At 42.4% G+C, this 17,500-nt stretch overlaps 1 protein-coding gene across 25 annotated transcripts in view; it reads right to left on the bottom strand.

The window, feature by feature from the left end:
- The window catches only part of KATNBL1 (katanin regulatory subunit B1 like 1), a 69,724-nt gene extending 53,758 nt beyond the window's left edge, over positions 1 to 15,966 (bottom strand). For 11 of the 25 annotated variants that reach the window (XR_674445.5, XR_010151585.1, XM_054667328.2 and 8 more), the window contains exon 1: positions 15,771 to 15,966. The gene's annotated coding sequence lies outside the window, so the exon portion shown is untranslated. Of the gene's footprint in view, positions 1 to 3,794; positions 3,867 to 5,131; positions 5,376 to 12,475; positions 12,617 to 15,770 lie in introns of all 25 variants that reach the window. The other 14 variants (XR_008539529.2, XR_010151586.1, XM_063794677.1 and 11 more) reach the window with 9 other exon arrangements.
- Positions 15,967 to 17,500: the final 1,534 nt, after the last annotated feature.

Genomic DNA, 17,500 nt, shown 5'->3' on the forward strand with positions numbered 1-17,500 from the left:
CATGGTGGCACGCGCCTGTAGTTCCAGCTACTTGGGAGGCTGAGGTGGGAGGACAGCTTGAGCCTGGGAGGTGGAGGCTGCAGTTAAGCTGAGATTGTGCCACTGCACTCCAGCCTAGACAACAGAGCAGGACCGTGTGGAGGCGGGGTTGGGAAGGGAGAGCCTCTGCATAACCAAAGAATCAACAAAGTGAACAGACAGTATCTACAAACTATATATCTGACAGTGGACCGATATCCAGAATTTATAAGGATCTCAGACAATCAGACAACTGAACAAAAACCCCCAAATAATCCCATTAAAAAACAGGGTAAGAACACAAATAGACATTATTCAAAAGAAGACAAATGGCCAAGAAGCATGTGAACAAATGTTCAATATCACTAATCACAGAAATGCAAATTACAACTACAATGAAATATCATCTTACACCAATCAGAATGGCTATTATTAAAAAGACAAAAAGTAACAGATAACAAGGGTGTGGAGAAAACGAACTCATATACTATTTGTGGGAATGTAAATTAGTACAAACAGCACAGAGATTTCTCAGAGAACTAAAAACGGAACCACTATATGATCCAGCAATCCCACTACTGGGTATCTATCCAAAGGAAAATAAATCATTATATCCAAAAGACACCTGCACTCATATGTTTATTGCAGCACAATTTAAATAGGAAAGATATGGAATCAACCTGTGTCTTATCAACAGAGGACTGGATAAAGAAAATGTGGTACATATACAATATGGAATACTATTCAGCCTTAAAAAAGAATGAAATAATGTCTTTTGTAGCAACATAGATGGAACTGGAGGCCATTATCTCAAGTAAAACAACTCAGACACAAAGACAAATACTGCATGTCCTCACTTATAGTAATGTGTACATATGAAAGCAGTGTGGAATAATAGAGAATGGAGACTCGGAGAGGTAGGGGTGGGAGAAAGGTGGATGATGAAAGCTTGCTTGATGGGTAAAATGCGTGTTGCTCTAATGATCCATGTACTGAACCTCCTGACTTCACTACATGCAATATATCAATGTAGCAAAATTGCACTTGTATCCTATAATCCCAGATGCTCAGGACGCTGAGGCAGGAGAACTGCTTGAACCTGGGAGGCGGAGGTTGCAGTGAGCCGAGATCCCATGACTGCACTCCAGCCTGGGCGACAGAGAGAGACGCCATCTCAAAAAAAACAAAAACAAAAACAAAAAAAAAAACCCCAAAAAACAAACAAACAAAAAACCCACAAATAATTTTTTTAATTGTAACTGTCAAATGACTATGTATTGGGAATTCTGCAAACCACACTGTATTCCTCAAAAGCAATTCTATTTTGTGGAATATACAAAATAGTTATGGCGACATGGAAATTGATAATAAATGCAAATAAATTTAGGGTCCTAAAAGTAACTTTGTGATTTGTGAACATTTGATTTATAAATCTTTACCTTACTTGCTATATGAGAAATCAATGTGTATCTGATTTTTTAAACCACGTGTGCATGCTTATCTAAAATGTGTCTCAAAATAATAAAAACTGGAAAGGGGTAAGCACATTCTGGCTTCAGAGAAAAAATAAAATAAAAAGATTCATTAAAAAAAGATGTTACACATGTATCTTAAACATTTCAATTTAAAATCTAAAAATCAGCCAGGCGTGGTGGCTCACACCTGTAATCCCAGCACTTTGGGAGGCCAAGTGGGATGGATCACCTGAGGTCAGGAATTCAAGACCAGCCTGGCCAACATGGTGAAACCCCGTCTCTACTAAAAATACAAAAATTAGCCACGCATGGTGGCGCCTGCCTGTAATCCCAGCTGCTTGGGAGGCTGAGGCAGGAGAATCGCGTGAACCCGGGAGGTGGAGGCTGCAGTGAGTCGAGACTGCGTGACTGCACTCCAGCCTGGGCAACAGAGTGAGACTTTGTCTCAAAAATAAAATAAAATAATTTTAAAATGACTGGGCGCGGTGCCTCATGCCTGTCAATCCCAGCACTTTAGGAGGCCAAGGTGGGTGGATCACTTGAGGTCAGGAGTTCAAGACCAACCTGGCCAACATGGCGAAACCCAGTCTCTATTAAAAATACAAAAACCTGCCAGGCGTGGCGGCAGGCACCTGTAATCCCAGCTACTCGGGAGGCTGATGCAGGAGAACCACTTGAACCCAGGAGGCAGAGGCTGCAGTGAGCTGAGATTGCACCACTGCACTCCACCCTGGGTAACAGAACCAGACTCCGTCTCAAAAAGAAAGAAAGAAAGAAATCTAAACATAATGTATGATGCATCATCTATAATTTATAGTTTGGGCTTATTTAAAGTGGCTCAAGAACTTGATACATTATCAGTACAAAATCCTAAACTGTTGCAGTTTTACTTCATTTATGTTTAGCTTTCTAACCTACACCTTATTTGATATACAGTTTTTCAGGCATTTGCCTTTGTCCAGACTACCCAAAGCATTACAATTAATTTCATGGAAACAATATATTTTAAATTCCTATTTCCAATTGCTGTCTTCACTATATTGGGAACTAAGAAGCTTGGCAAATGTGGCAGAGATAGACTGCTGCTCTCCACAAAGGTTTTTCCAACTTAGACTCCTGCTACTAGAGGTGGAGAACAACCACTATTTGCATCCATGATAACACAAGATTCTGTCTCGTCAACGTTTTTACCTTTGAAAATCTGACAAACGATGAACAATGTCATGTTTTAGTTTGCTTTTGAAAAATTTAATGTGAAGTTGTATTTTTCTTACATGTTTAAACTGAAAAGACTAGGCAGTATGGTGTGACAGAGAAATATACGTCCTAGAGTCAGACTACCTGGGTTTTAGTCCTGTTTTAACCATTTATTAGTTATGTACCATCTTAGGCAAGTTACCTAATCTCCTATTTTCAGAATAATGCTGTGAGGATTAAATAATCCACTTACCACAATGTCTGTAAATCACTCTGTAAATGTTAGCTATTATCAAGTTATACACAAACATCACCTATGAGGCAAGTTGCCTTTGGTGTAAGAAACATGATTTGTGGTATTAGCAAACTTTAATATCAGTTCCTAAATTTGTTGTATGTTTCTATATGTGCATATGTAGCACAGAGAAAAGAATGAAAGGATAAGGGTTATTTCTAAATAGTGGTATTACATTCCTTTTTTCTGTTTATTTTTCTATAAGATTAAGATTGAATCGTTGTCTTTGGCTTATTTTTATCAATTTTTACCAGTAAAAAATATTACATTTTAAATAAAAGAATGAGGTTTATTTTATTTTATTTTTTTTGAGATGGAGTCTCTCTCTGTTGCCCAGGCTGGAGTGCAGTGGCATGATCTCGGCTTACTGCAACCTCTGCCTCCCAGGTTCAAGAGATTCTCCTGCCTCAGCCTCCCTAGTAGCTGGGATTACAGGCACAAGCCACCACACCCACCTAATTTTTTTATTTTTAGTAGAGACAGGGTTTCACCATGTTAGCCAGGCTAGTCTCAAACTCCTGACCTCAGGTAATCCATTCGCTGCCTCGGCCTCCCACACAAAGTGCTGGGATTATAAGTGTGAGCCACCGCACCCAGCCGAGTTTCTTTTCTTGACACAAAAAGAGGACGATACGCTAATAGGAACTGATGAATTAAAGCTTCTTAAGCCTTGCAACATACAAATTCTTAACTTATGTAAAGGAATATGAAATAATTGTAAAATTATGAAATTCAGTGACCTAAACCATTCTAAGGTAGAATTTTTGGTGGTATATACAGCTACATTATAGCATGTAATACTTTCCTACCTAACTCCTGTTCAGATCCTTAAACTTCCCAATCTTTCCTGCTGTGAAATTCTCACCATCATCCCATAGTTTCTAGTGGGAGAAATAGACAAACAAGCAATTATAATACAATATGTCAAGCACTGAGATATCCCTGAGGATTTATCTAAGAGCTTAGGGAAAACAAACAAAAACTGCTCTTGGAGTTAAACTATGAAATAGTAGATAGTGGTTTAAAGCAAAGATATTTAGAGTCATTTTACAGAAAGTAACAGCTTCTAGTCCAGCAGGACTTGCTGAGTAATCTCAATGAGTGTTTCTCTACATTTTAATCAATGTGTAAAATTTATTTCCATAACTAATACAAAAGTGTTCCAAAAAAATACTTTGCGCTAAGCAGATCATGTGACCCAGTGTATAGCAGGTGGAACTTATCACAAACAACAACAACAACAAAAAACCCATAGTTTAATGTTAAACCAGATTCAAAGAAAGATCACACAGTTCCATAAATGTGACATTCCTTTTTTAGGTATATTTGGTCAAGAATTGGGAAGAGGGACTGGCAAGGGAAGCAAAGACTTGTAGTCAAAAAGTAACAAGGTAAATGGAATGTTAAACTGTACTTTTTATAAAATATGAGAAACTATTTTATAGGTACAGCAATGATACATTCTGTTGACCTTGCTAGTTTTGTTTTGCACTCATTTAATCCCATTTAATCTGATTGAAGGTTACCATTTTGAAAGAATGTGGCAATTAAACGGGACATGGATTCTGGGGAGGAGGTGAACACTGGAAGAAGAACAAAGAGAAATAGAGACAAATACAGGCAGTGCTACTCATGTACCGTCCAGCAAAAGGGTACCCCATCAGGTTACCTGTATTGTCTACTATACTTGTTAGGTTTATTCCTATTAAGAAAACAGATTTACCGGCCAGGCGCAGTGGCTCAGGCCTGTAATCCCAGCACTTTGGGAGGCTGACGTGGGCGGATCACGAGGTCAGGGGTTTGAGACCAGTCTGGCCAACATGGCAAAACCCCGTCTCTACTAAAAATACAAAAATTAGCCTGGTGTGGTGGCATGAGCCTCGAGTCCCAGCTACTCTGAAGACTAAGGCAGGAGAATCTCTTGAACCCGGGAGGTGGAGGTTGCAATGAGCCTAGACTGAGCCACTGCACTCCAGCCTAGATGACAGGGCAAGACTCCCATCTCAGAAAATGACAGACTATAGATTTACCAAATTAACAGAGCCTGACATTATTAAATATTCAAATCATAAAACTAAGTCCCGTCATCCTGATTCCACATGTGTCCCGAGTTGGCTCCTTCCAGTGAGTTCTTGGTCTTGCTGACCTCAAGAATGAAGCCGTGGACCTTTGCGCTGTTACAGCTCTCAAAAATGGTGTGTCCAGAGTTTCTTCCCTCTGGTGGGTTCGTGGTCCAGAGTTTGTTCCTTCCGATGTGTCCAGAGTTTCTTCCTTCCGGTGGGTTCGTAGTCTGGCCGAATTCAAGAATGAAGCTGGAGGACCTTCGTGGCAAGTGTTCCAGCTCTTAAAGGTGATGTGGACCCAAACAGTGAGCAACAGCAAGATTTATTCTGAAGACGGAAAGAACAAAGTTTCCACAGCGTGGAAGATGACCCGAGCGGGTTGCCACTAGGGCTAGGTGGCCAGCTTTTATTCCCTTATTTGACCCCGCCCATGTGCTGCTGATTGGCCCATTTTACAGAGTGCTGATTGGTCCACTTTACAGAGTGCTGATTGGTCTATTTTTTACAGAATCCTGATTGGTGCATTTACAATCCTCTAGCTAGACACAGAGCACTGATTGGTGCATTTACAATCCTCTGGCTAGACAGAAAAGTTCTCCAAGTCCCCACCCGACCCAGAAAGCCAGCTGGCTTCACCTCTCACCTACTGGGAACAACTCAAAGTTGATATCTCAAGGGTTTAATATTTCCTGAATGATGATTCATCACACCACTTTCTCTCTCTCTCTTCTTTTTTTTTTGAGATGGAGTCTTCCTCTGTCTCCCAGGCTGGAGTGCAGTGGCGCCATCTCGGCTCACTGCAACCTTCGCCTCCCGCTTTCAAGAGATTCTCCTGCCTCAGCCTCCTGAGTAGCTGGGATTACAGGCGCGTGCCACCACGCCCAGCTAATTGGTTTTTTTTTTTTTTGTATTTTTAGTAGAGATGGGGTTTCACCATATTGGCCAGGCTGGTCTCGAACGCCTGACCTCTTGATCCACCTGCCTCAGCCTCCCAAAGTGCTGGGATTACAGGCGTGAGCCACCACGCCCTGCCCACCACTTTCTCTTAATTCAGTTTTCCACCGTAAGCTGATTTGAGAAATAACGTCAAACTCGGGAAAGCAGATCAAGCATGAAAATAAAGACAGATGTCTGGAGATTCAGTGGGTACAATACTATATCATTTCAATCAATTTGGATCAAACTGAATTCCAACTCTCTTATGACTGAGATACCCTGAAATAAAAATTACAAAAGAGATGCCAAGTGGGAATTAGCTTTCCTACTACCTCTTCCTCAGTGTTTTTTGTGTTTTGTTTTGTTTTGTTTTTTGAGACAGCGTTGGCCGGGCGCGGTGGCTCACGCCTGTAATCCCAGCACTTTGGGAGGCAGAGGCGGGCGGATCATGAGGTCAGGAGATCGAGACCATCCTGGCTAACACAGTGAAACCCCGCCTCTACTAAAAATACAAAAAATTAGCCGGGCGTGGTGGCGGGCGCCTGTAGTCCCAGCTACTCGGGAGGCTGAGGCAGGAGAATGGCGTGAACCCGGGAGGCGGAGCTTGCAGTGAGCCGAGATCCCGCCGACAGAGCGAGACTCTGTCTCAAAAAAAAAAAAAAAAAAGAGACAGCGTCTTGCTCTGTCGCCAGGCTGGAGTGCAGTGGTGCCATCTCAGCTCACTGCAACCCCTGCCTCCCAGGTTCAAGCGATTCCCCTGCCTCAGCCTCCCAAGTAGCTGGGATTACAGGTGCACACCACCACGCCTGGCTAATTTTTTGTATTTTAGTAAAGACAGGGTTTCACCATGTTGGCCAGAATGGTCTCGATCTCCTGACCTCGTGATCTGCCCTCCTCGGCCTCCCAAAGTGCTGGGATTACAGGCTTGAGCCACCACGCCCGGCCTCTTCCTCAGTTTTAATCAAGTCCACTTAAATTACTACATTAGGGAACTGGGACTAATAATGGGAAAATAAAATTAAAGAACTAGGTAGATGTTTATCACCATCCATAGTTGTGGACCTACAGGCTTTTAAAAAAACATAACTATGCCTTATACTGGAAAGTAGGGAGAAAAAAGTAAGGTAGCAAAACACTATGTTACCACTTAGGTTAAAAAGTGTGTGTCTGTGAGGGACTACTTGTATATTCACTAAATATCTTTCGAAGGATATGAGAGAAACTGGGGATAAAGGTCACTTCTAGTGAGAGGATATATGTGGCTAGGGGGTGAAGGGAGAAGACTTTTCCCTTTTGGGCCTTTTGAATTTTGTATAATGTGCAAGTATGTTTTAACTTAATTATAATGTATTAAGAGTATTATATACATATTTTCTTAAATGGCTATATAAACACCTGAATCTTTGGGAAGACTTAGGACTTCTTACGCCTAGAAGTAGATGGTTATGATTATTCTAGCATGTTTTGGTGAATTCACCAAATTCCAATTTACTTTCCCTGTTAGAATAACCCAGTATTTTCTGGAAATATTCAACAGGGAGGAAAAAATACTTGATTCTGTTTTAATTGTCTTCTTGGACTCAGAAATGGAAAATATATATACAACTGGCCCTCTGTATCCGTGGGTTCAGCATCTGTGGATTCAATCAATTCCCAATCAAAACTATTTAGAAAAAAAATACATCTCTACTGAATATGTAGACTTATTTTTCTCATCACTATTCCCCCAATAATACAGTATAACAACTATTTACATAGCATTTACATTGTACTAGATATTACAAATAATTTAGAAATTATTTAAGGTGTATGGGAGGATGTGCAAAGGTTATGTGGAAATACTACACCACTTTATATCAGGGATTTGAGCATCCTCGGATTGTGATATCATTGGGAGGTCCTGGAACCAATCGCCCATAGATAATGAGGGATGAATGTATACATACATAAAACATTGTCACTTTAAGGATCATTTTTGACCCTTGTTTGCCTACTAAAGGTATTTCTGATACTTTCAAAACCGATAGACTCTCTACATATGAGAGGATATACCAATAAAGTAGTATTCAACTCTCAAAACGATGAGCTAATATAAATTAATTCAAAAACTCTATCTTCATTATTTGGACTAATGTCACCACCCTACGACACTTGTGCCTAATTTCTACAGTACCAGAAGTCAACAGGGTTAAGTATACCCTAAGCCTTGGAAAAAAGGGTAGATCATCCTTTAATAATTCCCAAAAATGATGCTAGAGACATTCAAAATCTTTTTATAACAACGGTTCTTAAACCTTTCTTATGTTCCAAAACTTGTGAGGATTATATTACATCCCCAACAGTTACAGTGGTTGGGCACCACCATATCTCCTAGGCTGAAATCAGAACGTATATTAAGGTTTGAAAATGCCTCCTCTCTCAGGGAACACTTTCTTCTCCAACAGAAGAATCACTTGCAGGCTCAAGAAAATATGACTCCTGTGTCCAAGACTTAACTATAACAAAAATTAACATATTAACTTTCATTTAAGAATAAAATCTCGGCCAGGCGCGGTGGTTCACACCTGTAATCTCAGCACTTTGGGAGGCCTAGGTGGGCGGATCGCCTGAGGTCCGGAGATCGAGACCAGCCTGGCTAACATGGTGAAAACCCATCTCTACTAAAAATACAAAAATTAGCTGGGCATGGTGGCAGGCACCTGTAATCCCAGCCACTGGGGAGGCTGAAGCAGAAGAATTGCTTGAGCCCGGGAGGCGGAGGTTGCAGTAAGCCAAGATCGCGCCATTGCACTCCAGCCTGGGCGACAGCAAGGCTCTGTCTCAATAAATAAATAAATAAATAAATAAATAAATAAATAAATAAAATCTCTCATCATACTGTTTCACCTAAACTCTGGATTCAAATCTCCAACTGCCTACTAGCCAACTCCACATGGATATCCAATAGTCATCTATTCTTGAACTTAACATATTAAAAATAGAACCCTTAATATCCCCCCTCTCAAATCTGCTCCTCCCAACAGTCCCTAACTCAGTAAATGGAACCATCCTCCTTCCAATTTCTCAAGCCTGAAATAAAGGATTCATCCTTGATTTCTTTTTTCCTTAATAACCTACATCCAATTTGTTGACTTTGCCTTTATAATATATTCCCAAGCTGTCCGTTTCTTTCCATTTCCATTACCACCATTCTAGACCAAACCACCAACTCCTTTAGACTATAATAGCTTCCTAAATGCTTCAGCCACACTGGCCTTCTGTCCTTCAACATTTCAAACTTATTTCCATTTTGTGGCTGAGCCATTCTTTCTGCTTAAAATATTCCTCCCACGCACTCACCACCCAATCAAGAATAACCCCACCCTCACTTACAATCATTCTCTACAGCAGTACCCTGTATTTTTCCCCCACCACATTTATCACCATCTGGAAATTAGCTTATGCACTTATTGCCCATGACCTCTCACTAGACTGTGAGCTCCATGAGAGCAAGAACCATGTTCATTGTACCTAGAATAGATACACCTATTCTGGTATCTATTTTTTCTTTTTTTGAGATGGAGTCTTGCTCTGTCTCCAGGCTGGAGTGCAGTAGCACAATCTCAGCTCACTGCAACTAACTCAAGGACAGAAAACCAAACACTGCATGTTCTCACTCATAAGTGGGGGTTGAACAATGAGAACACATGGATATAGGGAGGGGAACATCACACACCGGGCCCTGTTGTGGGGTGGGGGGCTAGGGGAGGGATAGCATTAGGAGAAACACCTAATGTAGATGACGGGTTAATGGGTACAGCAAACCACCATGGTATGTGTATACCTATGTAACAAAGAGCACATTCTGCACATGTACCTCAGAACTTCATTAAAAAAAAAAAAAAAGAGCCAGTGTGTGTGATTCACTCCCATTACCTTACCTCTAACCATCAACAGGTAACCAACAACAGGCCAGAAAGTTAAGACTCCCCTGTCCACATTGCTAAGCAAGGAAAACTAGGAGCACAGGCCCAGACAGCTCATGTGTAACATGAACTGAGGAAAAATAAACCTCTGAAATAAGCCACTGAGATTTGGGTGCTGTTTGTTACTACAAAATCACCTAGTCCATCCAGACTGATGAACTGTTCAAGCAATGCTGCGGGCACAGTATGATTCAGTCAGTCCCACTAAGTGGTTACTTGCAATGTAAACTGATGTCACTAGATATACATATTTAATTCCTTTCTTATTACAGTTGTCCCTCAGTATCTGAGTACGACTGGTTCCAGGACCACCTCAGATACCAAAATTCGTGGATACTCATGTCCCCTAGTCAGCCTTCCGTATTCATGGCTTCCATACAGAGAACCCATGGATGCTGAGGGTAGACTGTATTACCTAGTTTCCAACAGGTCTGTCAACAAGGATCGAAAAAACTGTTTACGTGGAGTTTTAAGGAATTCTTGTCTCTAATGCTATTTTTCACTAAATGGATAATTCACTCAAACAATGAATGCCACCCATACAGGCTTCTTGAAAAACCATCTGCCAGACTTTCTTCAACTGGAAACATACTTTGTAGGCAAGAATAACTGCTTTTTGTTTCCTTATTTTCTATACCAACTATTCAATAATTAAGTAATTATTGAGTACAGGCCACTGTAAGGGAAAAGAACAAAAAGGTAGTTGGCTAAAATGCAGAAGTCCCTGAATGCTAGGTCAGGAATTTGGACTTTATCTTGTAGACAAAATAGACTTACTGAGAAACTTTGTATACGAATTATATGTGAAAAAACTATTCTTGACGATTATTTATATGGCAGTTGTGGAACAGGAAGGCTAAGAGGGACAGTTTTGTTTTGTTTTTTTTTCCTTTAAGATGGAGTCTTGCTCTGTTGCCAGGCCGGAGTGCAGTGGTGCAATATCGGCTCACTGCAACCTCCGCCTCCCGGGTTCAAGTGATTCCCCTGCCTCAGCCTCCTGAGTAGCTGGGGCTACAGGTGTGCACCACCACACCCAACTAATTTTTTGTATTTTAGTAAAGACGGGGTTTCACCATGGTGACCAGGATGGTCTCGATCTCTCGACCTTGTGAACCGCCCACGTAGGCCTCCCAAAGTGCTGGGATTACAGGCATGAGCCACTGTGCCTGAAGAGTGCCAGTTTTTAAATGCTATGCCATGAATCCTCCATGGATGAAAGGCCAAATTTTAATCAATATATATAATTCATTTTTGCTACAACAGTAAATGTCCTGTTATTGATTATATTAAGTGTAGCACAGGGAATGGCTAGGACATAGGTTTTTGAAAGTAAGAGTAAAATGCATACTGAAATGTCAAGCTGGCACTTAAGTATGTGGTGATGGTCAAAATCTTACTCTGTGAGTAAGAGGGGCAGCCAGGGCAGTAATCGCTTAATAGTTCTGAAAGGCAATTAAGTGAACAATAGACGCTTTGCTACTGCTGGGAGGTATTTTTACATTGTAGGAATGATGGGTTGTACTCCGGTTGGTTTGCATTTTGAATTCCTTCAAGATACTCAGAGCATCTGCGCAGTACTCCAACAAATTTTATCTTTCCCCAGCAACCCATTCCTTCATTTCTTCACTCGTTCAACAAATATTAAGTACATGTTACAGACTAATTTCTATTCTACGCACTAGGGAAACATCAGTGGACCAAACAAAAATCCCTGCTGTACTGAAGCTTATATTCTACTGGCCTTTAAATTCCATCCTAAGATTTCTTCCTCAACCCTATCATATAAGTAGCTTTTAAAAATGCCTTTAGAAGAAATAATCTATGATTAATCACACTAAGATGTAAAAGACTATCCAGAGGCCTCTTCCCCACAGGTCTCCCTCCTCCCCAAAGAACTCCCCTCAATAAGTAACTATTTTATAGATTCTCGACCTTGGAGATAATTTCAGATGAGATTAAATCACTTGCCCAAGAACCCTTAGTTACTAACAGGCTTAGCGTTGTGACTTACAGTAATAGTGCCTTTCCCACTGTAACACCAAGCTGTGCATCTTAAGAGTATGCTAGTGAGCAGAGGAGATGCTAGAATGAGCATCTCATGACTCATACATAGGTGGTAGGTTTCTGGGTGACTTGCTCAAGGCAAAAAGAATTTCAGACAGTATATAAAACTGAAGGAGAGAGAGGTAGTTACAGGAAGCAAAAAAGGGAGTCCTTTCAAAATACCTTTTCTCTCATTTCTACCCTCATCATGCCCCAAGAACAAGAATGGTAAATATAATGCAGAAGTCTCCAAAGTTAAAGGGTATTAAGCTGGTAGTGAAAAAATACTTAGATGAGCAAGAAATAGTAAACACAGCATTTGAACCTGGCAAAGAAAAGTCAAATTACGCCGGGCATGGTGGCTCACGCCTGTAATCCCAGCACTTTGGGAGGCCAAGGTGGGCGGATCACCTGGGTCAGGAGTTCAAGACCAGCCTGGCCGACATGGCGAAACCTCGTCTCAACTAAAAATACAAAAATTACCCGGGCGTGGTGGTGGGTGCTTGTAATCCCAGCTACTCAGGAGGCTGAGGCAGGAGAATAGCTTGAACCCGGGAGGCGGAGGTTGTGGTGAGTCAAGATCTTGCCACCGTACTCCAGCCTGGGAGACGAGCAAGACTCCGTCTCAAAAAAAAAAAGAAAAGAAAAGTCAAATTACACCTTTCCAATTTAAAAAGTGTATGCTCCCAGTAAAAGTACCATTTGTATTAGGTTTAAGGTGTTTAATTAAAAAACATTATATTCCTAAATACATTTTCCAGAAAGCACCAAATTAACTAACATAGATCAACAAATATAATGATTGATAAAACATCAACATAATACTGACTAGTGTAATGTTATGATGCATCTTGTTACTAGACAATACTTTTTTTTTTTTTTTCCCTGAGACAGGGTCTTGCTTTGTCACCCAGGCTGGAGTGCAGTGATATGATCATGGCTCACTGCAGCCTCCAACTTCTGGACTCAAGGAATCCTCTACCTCAGCCTCCCAAGCAGCTGTGACTACAGGCGCATGCCACTACACCTGCCTAATTTTATTTTATTTTATTTTTGAGATGGAGTCTCACTCTGTCACCCAGGCTGGAAGGCAGTGGTGCGATCTCAGCTCACTGCAACCTCTGCCTCTTGGGTTCAACCGATTCTCCTGCCTCAGCCTCCCAAGTAGCTGGAACTACAGGCGTGTGCCACCACGCCCAGCTAATTTTTTGTATTTTAAGTAGAGACAGGGTTTCATCGTGTTAGCCAGGATGGTCTCGATCTCCTGACCTTGTGATCCACCTGCCTCAGTCTCCCAAAGTGCTAGGATTACAGGCATGACCCACTGGCCCTAATTTTAAAATGTTTTGTAGAGATGGAGTCTTGGTATGTTGCCCAGGCTGGTCTCAAACTTCTGGGCTCAAGCTTTCCTCCTACCATTGGCCTCCCAAAGTGCTGGGATTACAGGTGTGAGCCACACCGGTCTGTGGCTGCACTGAAGTGCAGTGGCACAATCTCGGCTCACTGTAGCCTTGACCTCTTGGGCTTAAGCGATCTTCCCACCCCAGCCTCCCAAGTAGCTGGGACTACAGACACATGCCACCATGCCTGGCAAAATATTTTAAATTTTTTGTAGAGATATGGTCTCGCTATGTTGCCTAGGCTGCTCTCGAACTCCTGGCTTCCAGAGATCCTCCTGTCTTGGCCTCCCAAAGTGTTGGGATTACCAACCCTGCCTAGCCCCACCATCCACCCTTCTATTCAGTGCCCTACATAAATCCTGCAATTGTTAGTTTTTTGCAGAAGCTTTACCCAGTTCAGTTCTGCATTCATCCACTGTACTAATGAAGAGTTTCATATATATTTTTTGTTGTTAATCTCATAACCCAAACTAGATTAATCTCCCTAAGGCTGGCTGTCCTGGCACATTTTTTATTTTATTTTTATTATTTTTTATTTCAATAGGTTTTTGGGGAACAAGTGGTGTTTGGTGACATGAATCAGTTCTTCAGGGGTGATTTCCGAGATTCTGGTGCACCCATTACCTGAGCAGTGAACACTGTATCCAATGTGTAGTCTTCTATCCTTCATCCCCCTCCCACTCTCTTTCTACCAAGTCCCCAAAGTCCATAGTGTCATTCTTGAGGCACATTTCTTTCGTATAGCCAATTGGGTCTACCACCCTGTTGGGCATACAGGCAATCGAAAGCTTTGTAACTGATGAATGACATTTAAAAGCTCTGCTATAGATAAGTATAAACTGCTGATTTCTTACTAAGTGATTTTGCTTTTGAAATTTATTCCTTGTCAAGGAGGTATTAGTTTAAGTATAACCATTTCAAGTACAGAATAACCACTCAATAAGTTTTAGGGATGAAAACATTTAACATGTAATTTTTTATTTTAAAGTAATACATAAGTTGCTAAGACTAACACTTTCAAAACTTTCAGGAAAGGATATAAAGGAATTCAAAACATAAATTATAACACACATAAAGCTTATGAACTCCATTTATCTTAAAATAGTCAATGGATTTTTTGCTCAGGCACAAACCTTAAGTATAATCATCAAGAGCAGAAAACTTGAATGAATGGTGTGTGAATGAATGTATGTGTACACAAAAGCACACTCAGGTCTCCGAAGTTGAAGTAAATGAAATCAAAGGGCTTTGTAAACTAAAAAGAGCCACAGATAAAGGAGGTAGTAGAGCAGCAGAGTTAAAAGCGTGGAGCCAGCCTGCTCGGGTGTTAATTATATTAGCTGTGTAACCCTGTACGGTACAAAAGTTACAATACTAAAATTTCCTGTGCCTTAGTTTCTTCACTGTCAAAATGGGGACAACAGTATATATCCCAAAGTAAAGCTCTTAATACGCCCAGCGCATAGAAAGCACAAAATAAATATTGCCCATCATTATGATCACACTGGCTAATATTATTATTGGCTAATATTAGTTATTAGCCAAGTAAAAGCCTCAATGGATGACGTTTCAATTCAAGTCTGAAGCTGGCTATCCAAAGAAACTCCAAAAAACCAGCAGATTTAAGCTATTAGGTGGACTAGTTTCTCATAATTCTCGCAAGTGCTGAACTGATGATTATTACACATCTAATTTCTCTTACAATTTTTTTTTAAATCAGCAAAGAAACTGACATAGGTACCTCTGTTTTCAAGGAACTTTATAAGCCACAAGAAAACAAACCAACTCTTTGTTATCTCCATACTTAAGCAATTTAAGAGCGTAGTAAAAGCCTAGATACTTTACAGAACAACTTTTCAGAAAACACAGTAAGGTTTTTAAAGTTGCAATCGACAATTCTTATGCAGTTATGTCAAGTTTTTGTCCTGCGAAACAAAAGCTCATCCGTCAGGAATCCGAGGACCCGTCGGAAAATAAGGAAATGCCTGGGCCGGGCCTAGGCGCTCTGCGGAAAACCTGTCCTCAAAACAGCTCGCCCCACACTCGTTCTGTCCTTCCCCTTCCCCAGGTGCAGCTGTCGACTCCACCCGAAGATAAATAAGTGACAACAGGTTCGGTCCACGCCTCTCCCGGCCCAGTCCCCTGGAGCCCCCCAGCGCCCGCCGCCCGACCCTCCCCGCAAGGGCCGGCAGAGGGGCTCCGCCCCGGCCTTGCCGCCCCGCCCCGGGACCCGGCAGCGCTGCCGCGAGTCCGGCCGAGCCGAGGCCGCCGCGGGGCCTGCAGGTGGGCCCAGGGCGCGGCCAAGCCCAGCTGGAGTAGCCCTGCCAGGGCAGGGCAGCTGCGGACGCGGGGCTCGCACCTGCTCGGCAGTCACTTACCGGCGCCTCATGGTACCGCGGCGCCTCAGCCCAGCCTCGGCGCTGACGACCAGCGCCCGGCAGCCTAGAGAGTCCCTCGGCTTCTGGGCCGAGTCCCACTCAGGGCCATTCAAACGCGGCCGCGCGCGCGGCCCGCCGGGATAGCTGGCGCTGTGGGCGACTCGCGGGCTCCGCCCAACGTTGGCTCCGCCCCTCTGGGGGTCGCTAAGCGCCGGAGGGGAAAAGGACCTGTGGCCACAGTGCCCCCTGGTGGCCAGAGCTTCGCACGGTAGCCTTGCTATGGCGCGAGAAGTGATACTGCGATAGGAACTGAGGGTGGGTAAAGTTCAACGAATGACCGACCGTGCGCTAGGAACAACCTAGTGTGGGAGACCGTGCCTTAGTGGTGTACCAGGAGGTGCAAACAATTTCCTATAAAGTTATGGTTCCGGGAGAGATTTATTCATTCACACCTATTTAAATACACTAAGGGTCTGGGCACAGTGGCTCACACCTGTAATCCCAGCACTTTGGGAGGCCGAAGCAGGAGGTTCACCTAAGCCCAGGAATTCAAGACCAGCCTGGACGACATGGGGACAACTACCCCCCACCCCCCACCTCCGCCCCCGTCTCTATAAAAATAAAAATGATACTAATAAACGCTCTAAGGCATAGTTTCTAAAAGCATGGATTGTGGAACTATGTGACCTTGAGCAAGTCACATAAACTCCTAGGTGCTTTGCTTTCCCCTTCTGTAAAATGAGGACAATAACAATAGTATCTGTCTCTTAGTGTTGTGAGGATTAAATGAATTAATACATATAAAATGCTTAGAGGAGTGCCCGGCATATGGTAAGCCCTTCGTGTTTGTTAGTCATCATTTTTTTAGTTCCTATTATGTGCCAAACTTTGTGCTAGACTCTTAAGAACACAAGAAATGTACATGATGCAGAACCTGTCCTCAGGAAGCTGGTTCGGTCTTGTTGGGATGGGGAACACTAAATTAGATTATGAGGTTAGGGTTGGGTCTGTAGATGATGAACTTTTAATTACTGAGGGCAGTTCTCTTCATTAGAACCAGGCTGCTCACCTTCATAGATAAGCCACCGGTCAAGGTTAGCCAAGCTGTGACAGGAGCAAGTTTGTCTATGGTGGTTCTCTCACCCCTTGCAGAAACCAACCAAGCAGTGCCTTTGATGGAAATACTTCCTCACCACAAAACTACATCCCTTGGCTTGCTTTTTCAGGCACTCATCTCGGAACTCAAGGCTTGCCTAGGGAGCAGGCTGCTTAAGTTTGGTTTAACAATCTTTTTGGAAGGCCGGCCATGTGCCAGGCAAATTGTGCCTGGTGCTGGAAATCGCCTGAAGCAGCTCTCAGTGGCTTGAAAAACAGGAAAAGAGATCATTCCAATACACTGCAGTGATAAAAGGTATCTCCTAAATGCCGTGGGAGTTCCGAGCAATGGGAGGCCTGTCAGATAAACTGATCAGAACTAAGATGTCATCAGGTTGTTATAACTTTATGTATTTTTCCTCCCTAGTAACAGAGTCCTTACTTAATCAAAAAAAAAAAAAAAAAAAGTCATGTTGAAAATTGGGGCAAGACCTTAGGGCAGTGGGAAAATAGTTTTAGGATATTTGGCATAAGCAACACCTTTGAGAGCTTTTCGATTGTACCAAGCATAAGCAAGGCACATACATGCCTATGTGTGGGGCCACATCTGTTAACAGGTGGTACTGTTGAGAGAG

Source organism: Pan troglodytes, chromosome 16 (assembly GCF_028858775.2).
Source record: "Pan troglodytes isolate AG18354 chromosome 16, NHGRI_mPanTro3-v2.0_pri, whole genome shotgun sequence".
Classification (NCBI taxonomy): Eukaryota; Metazoa; Chordata; class Mammalia; order Primates; family Hominidae; genus Pan; species Pan troglodytes.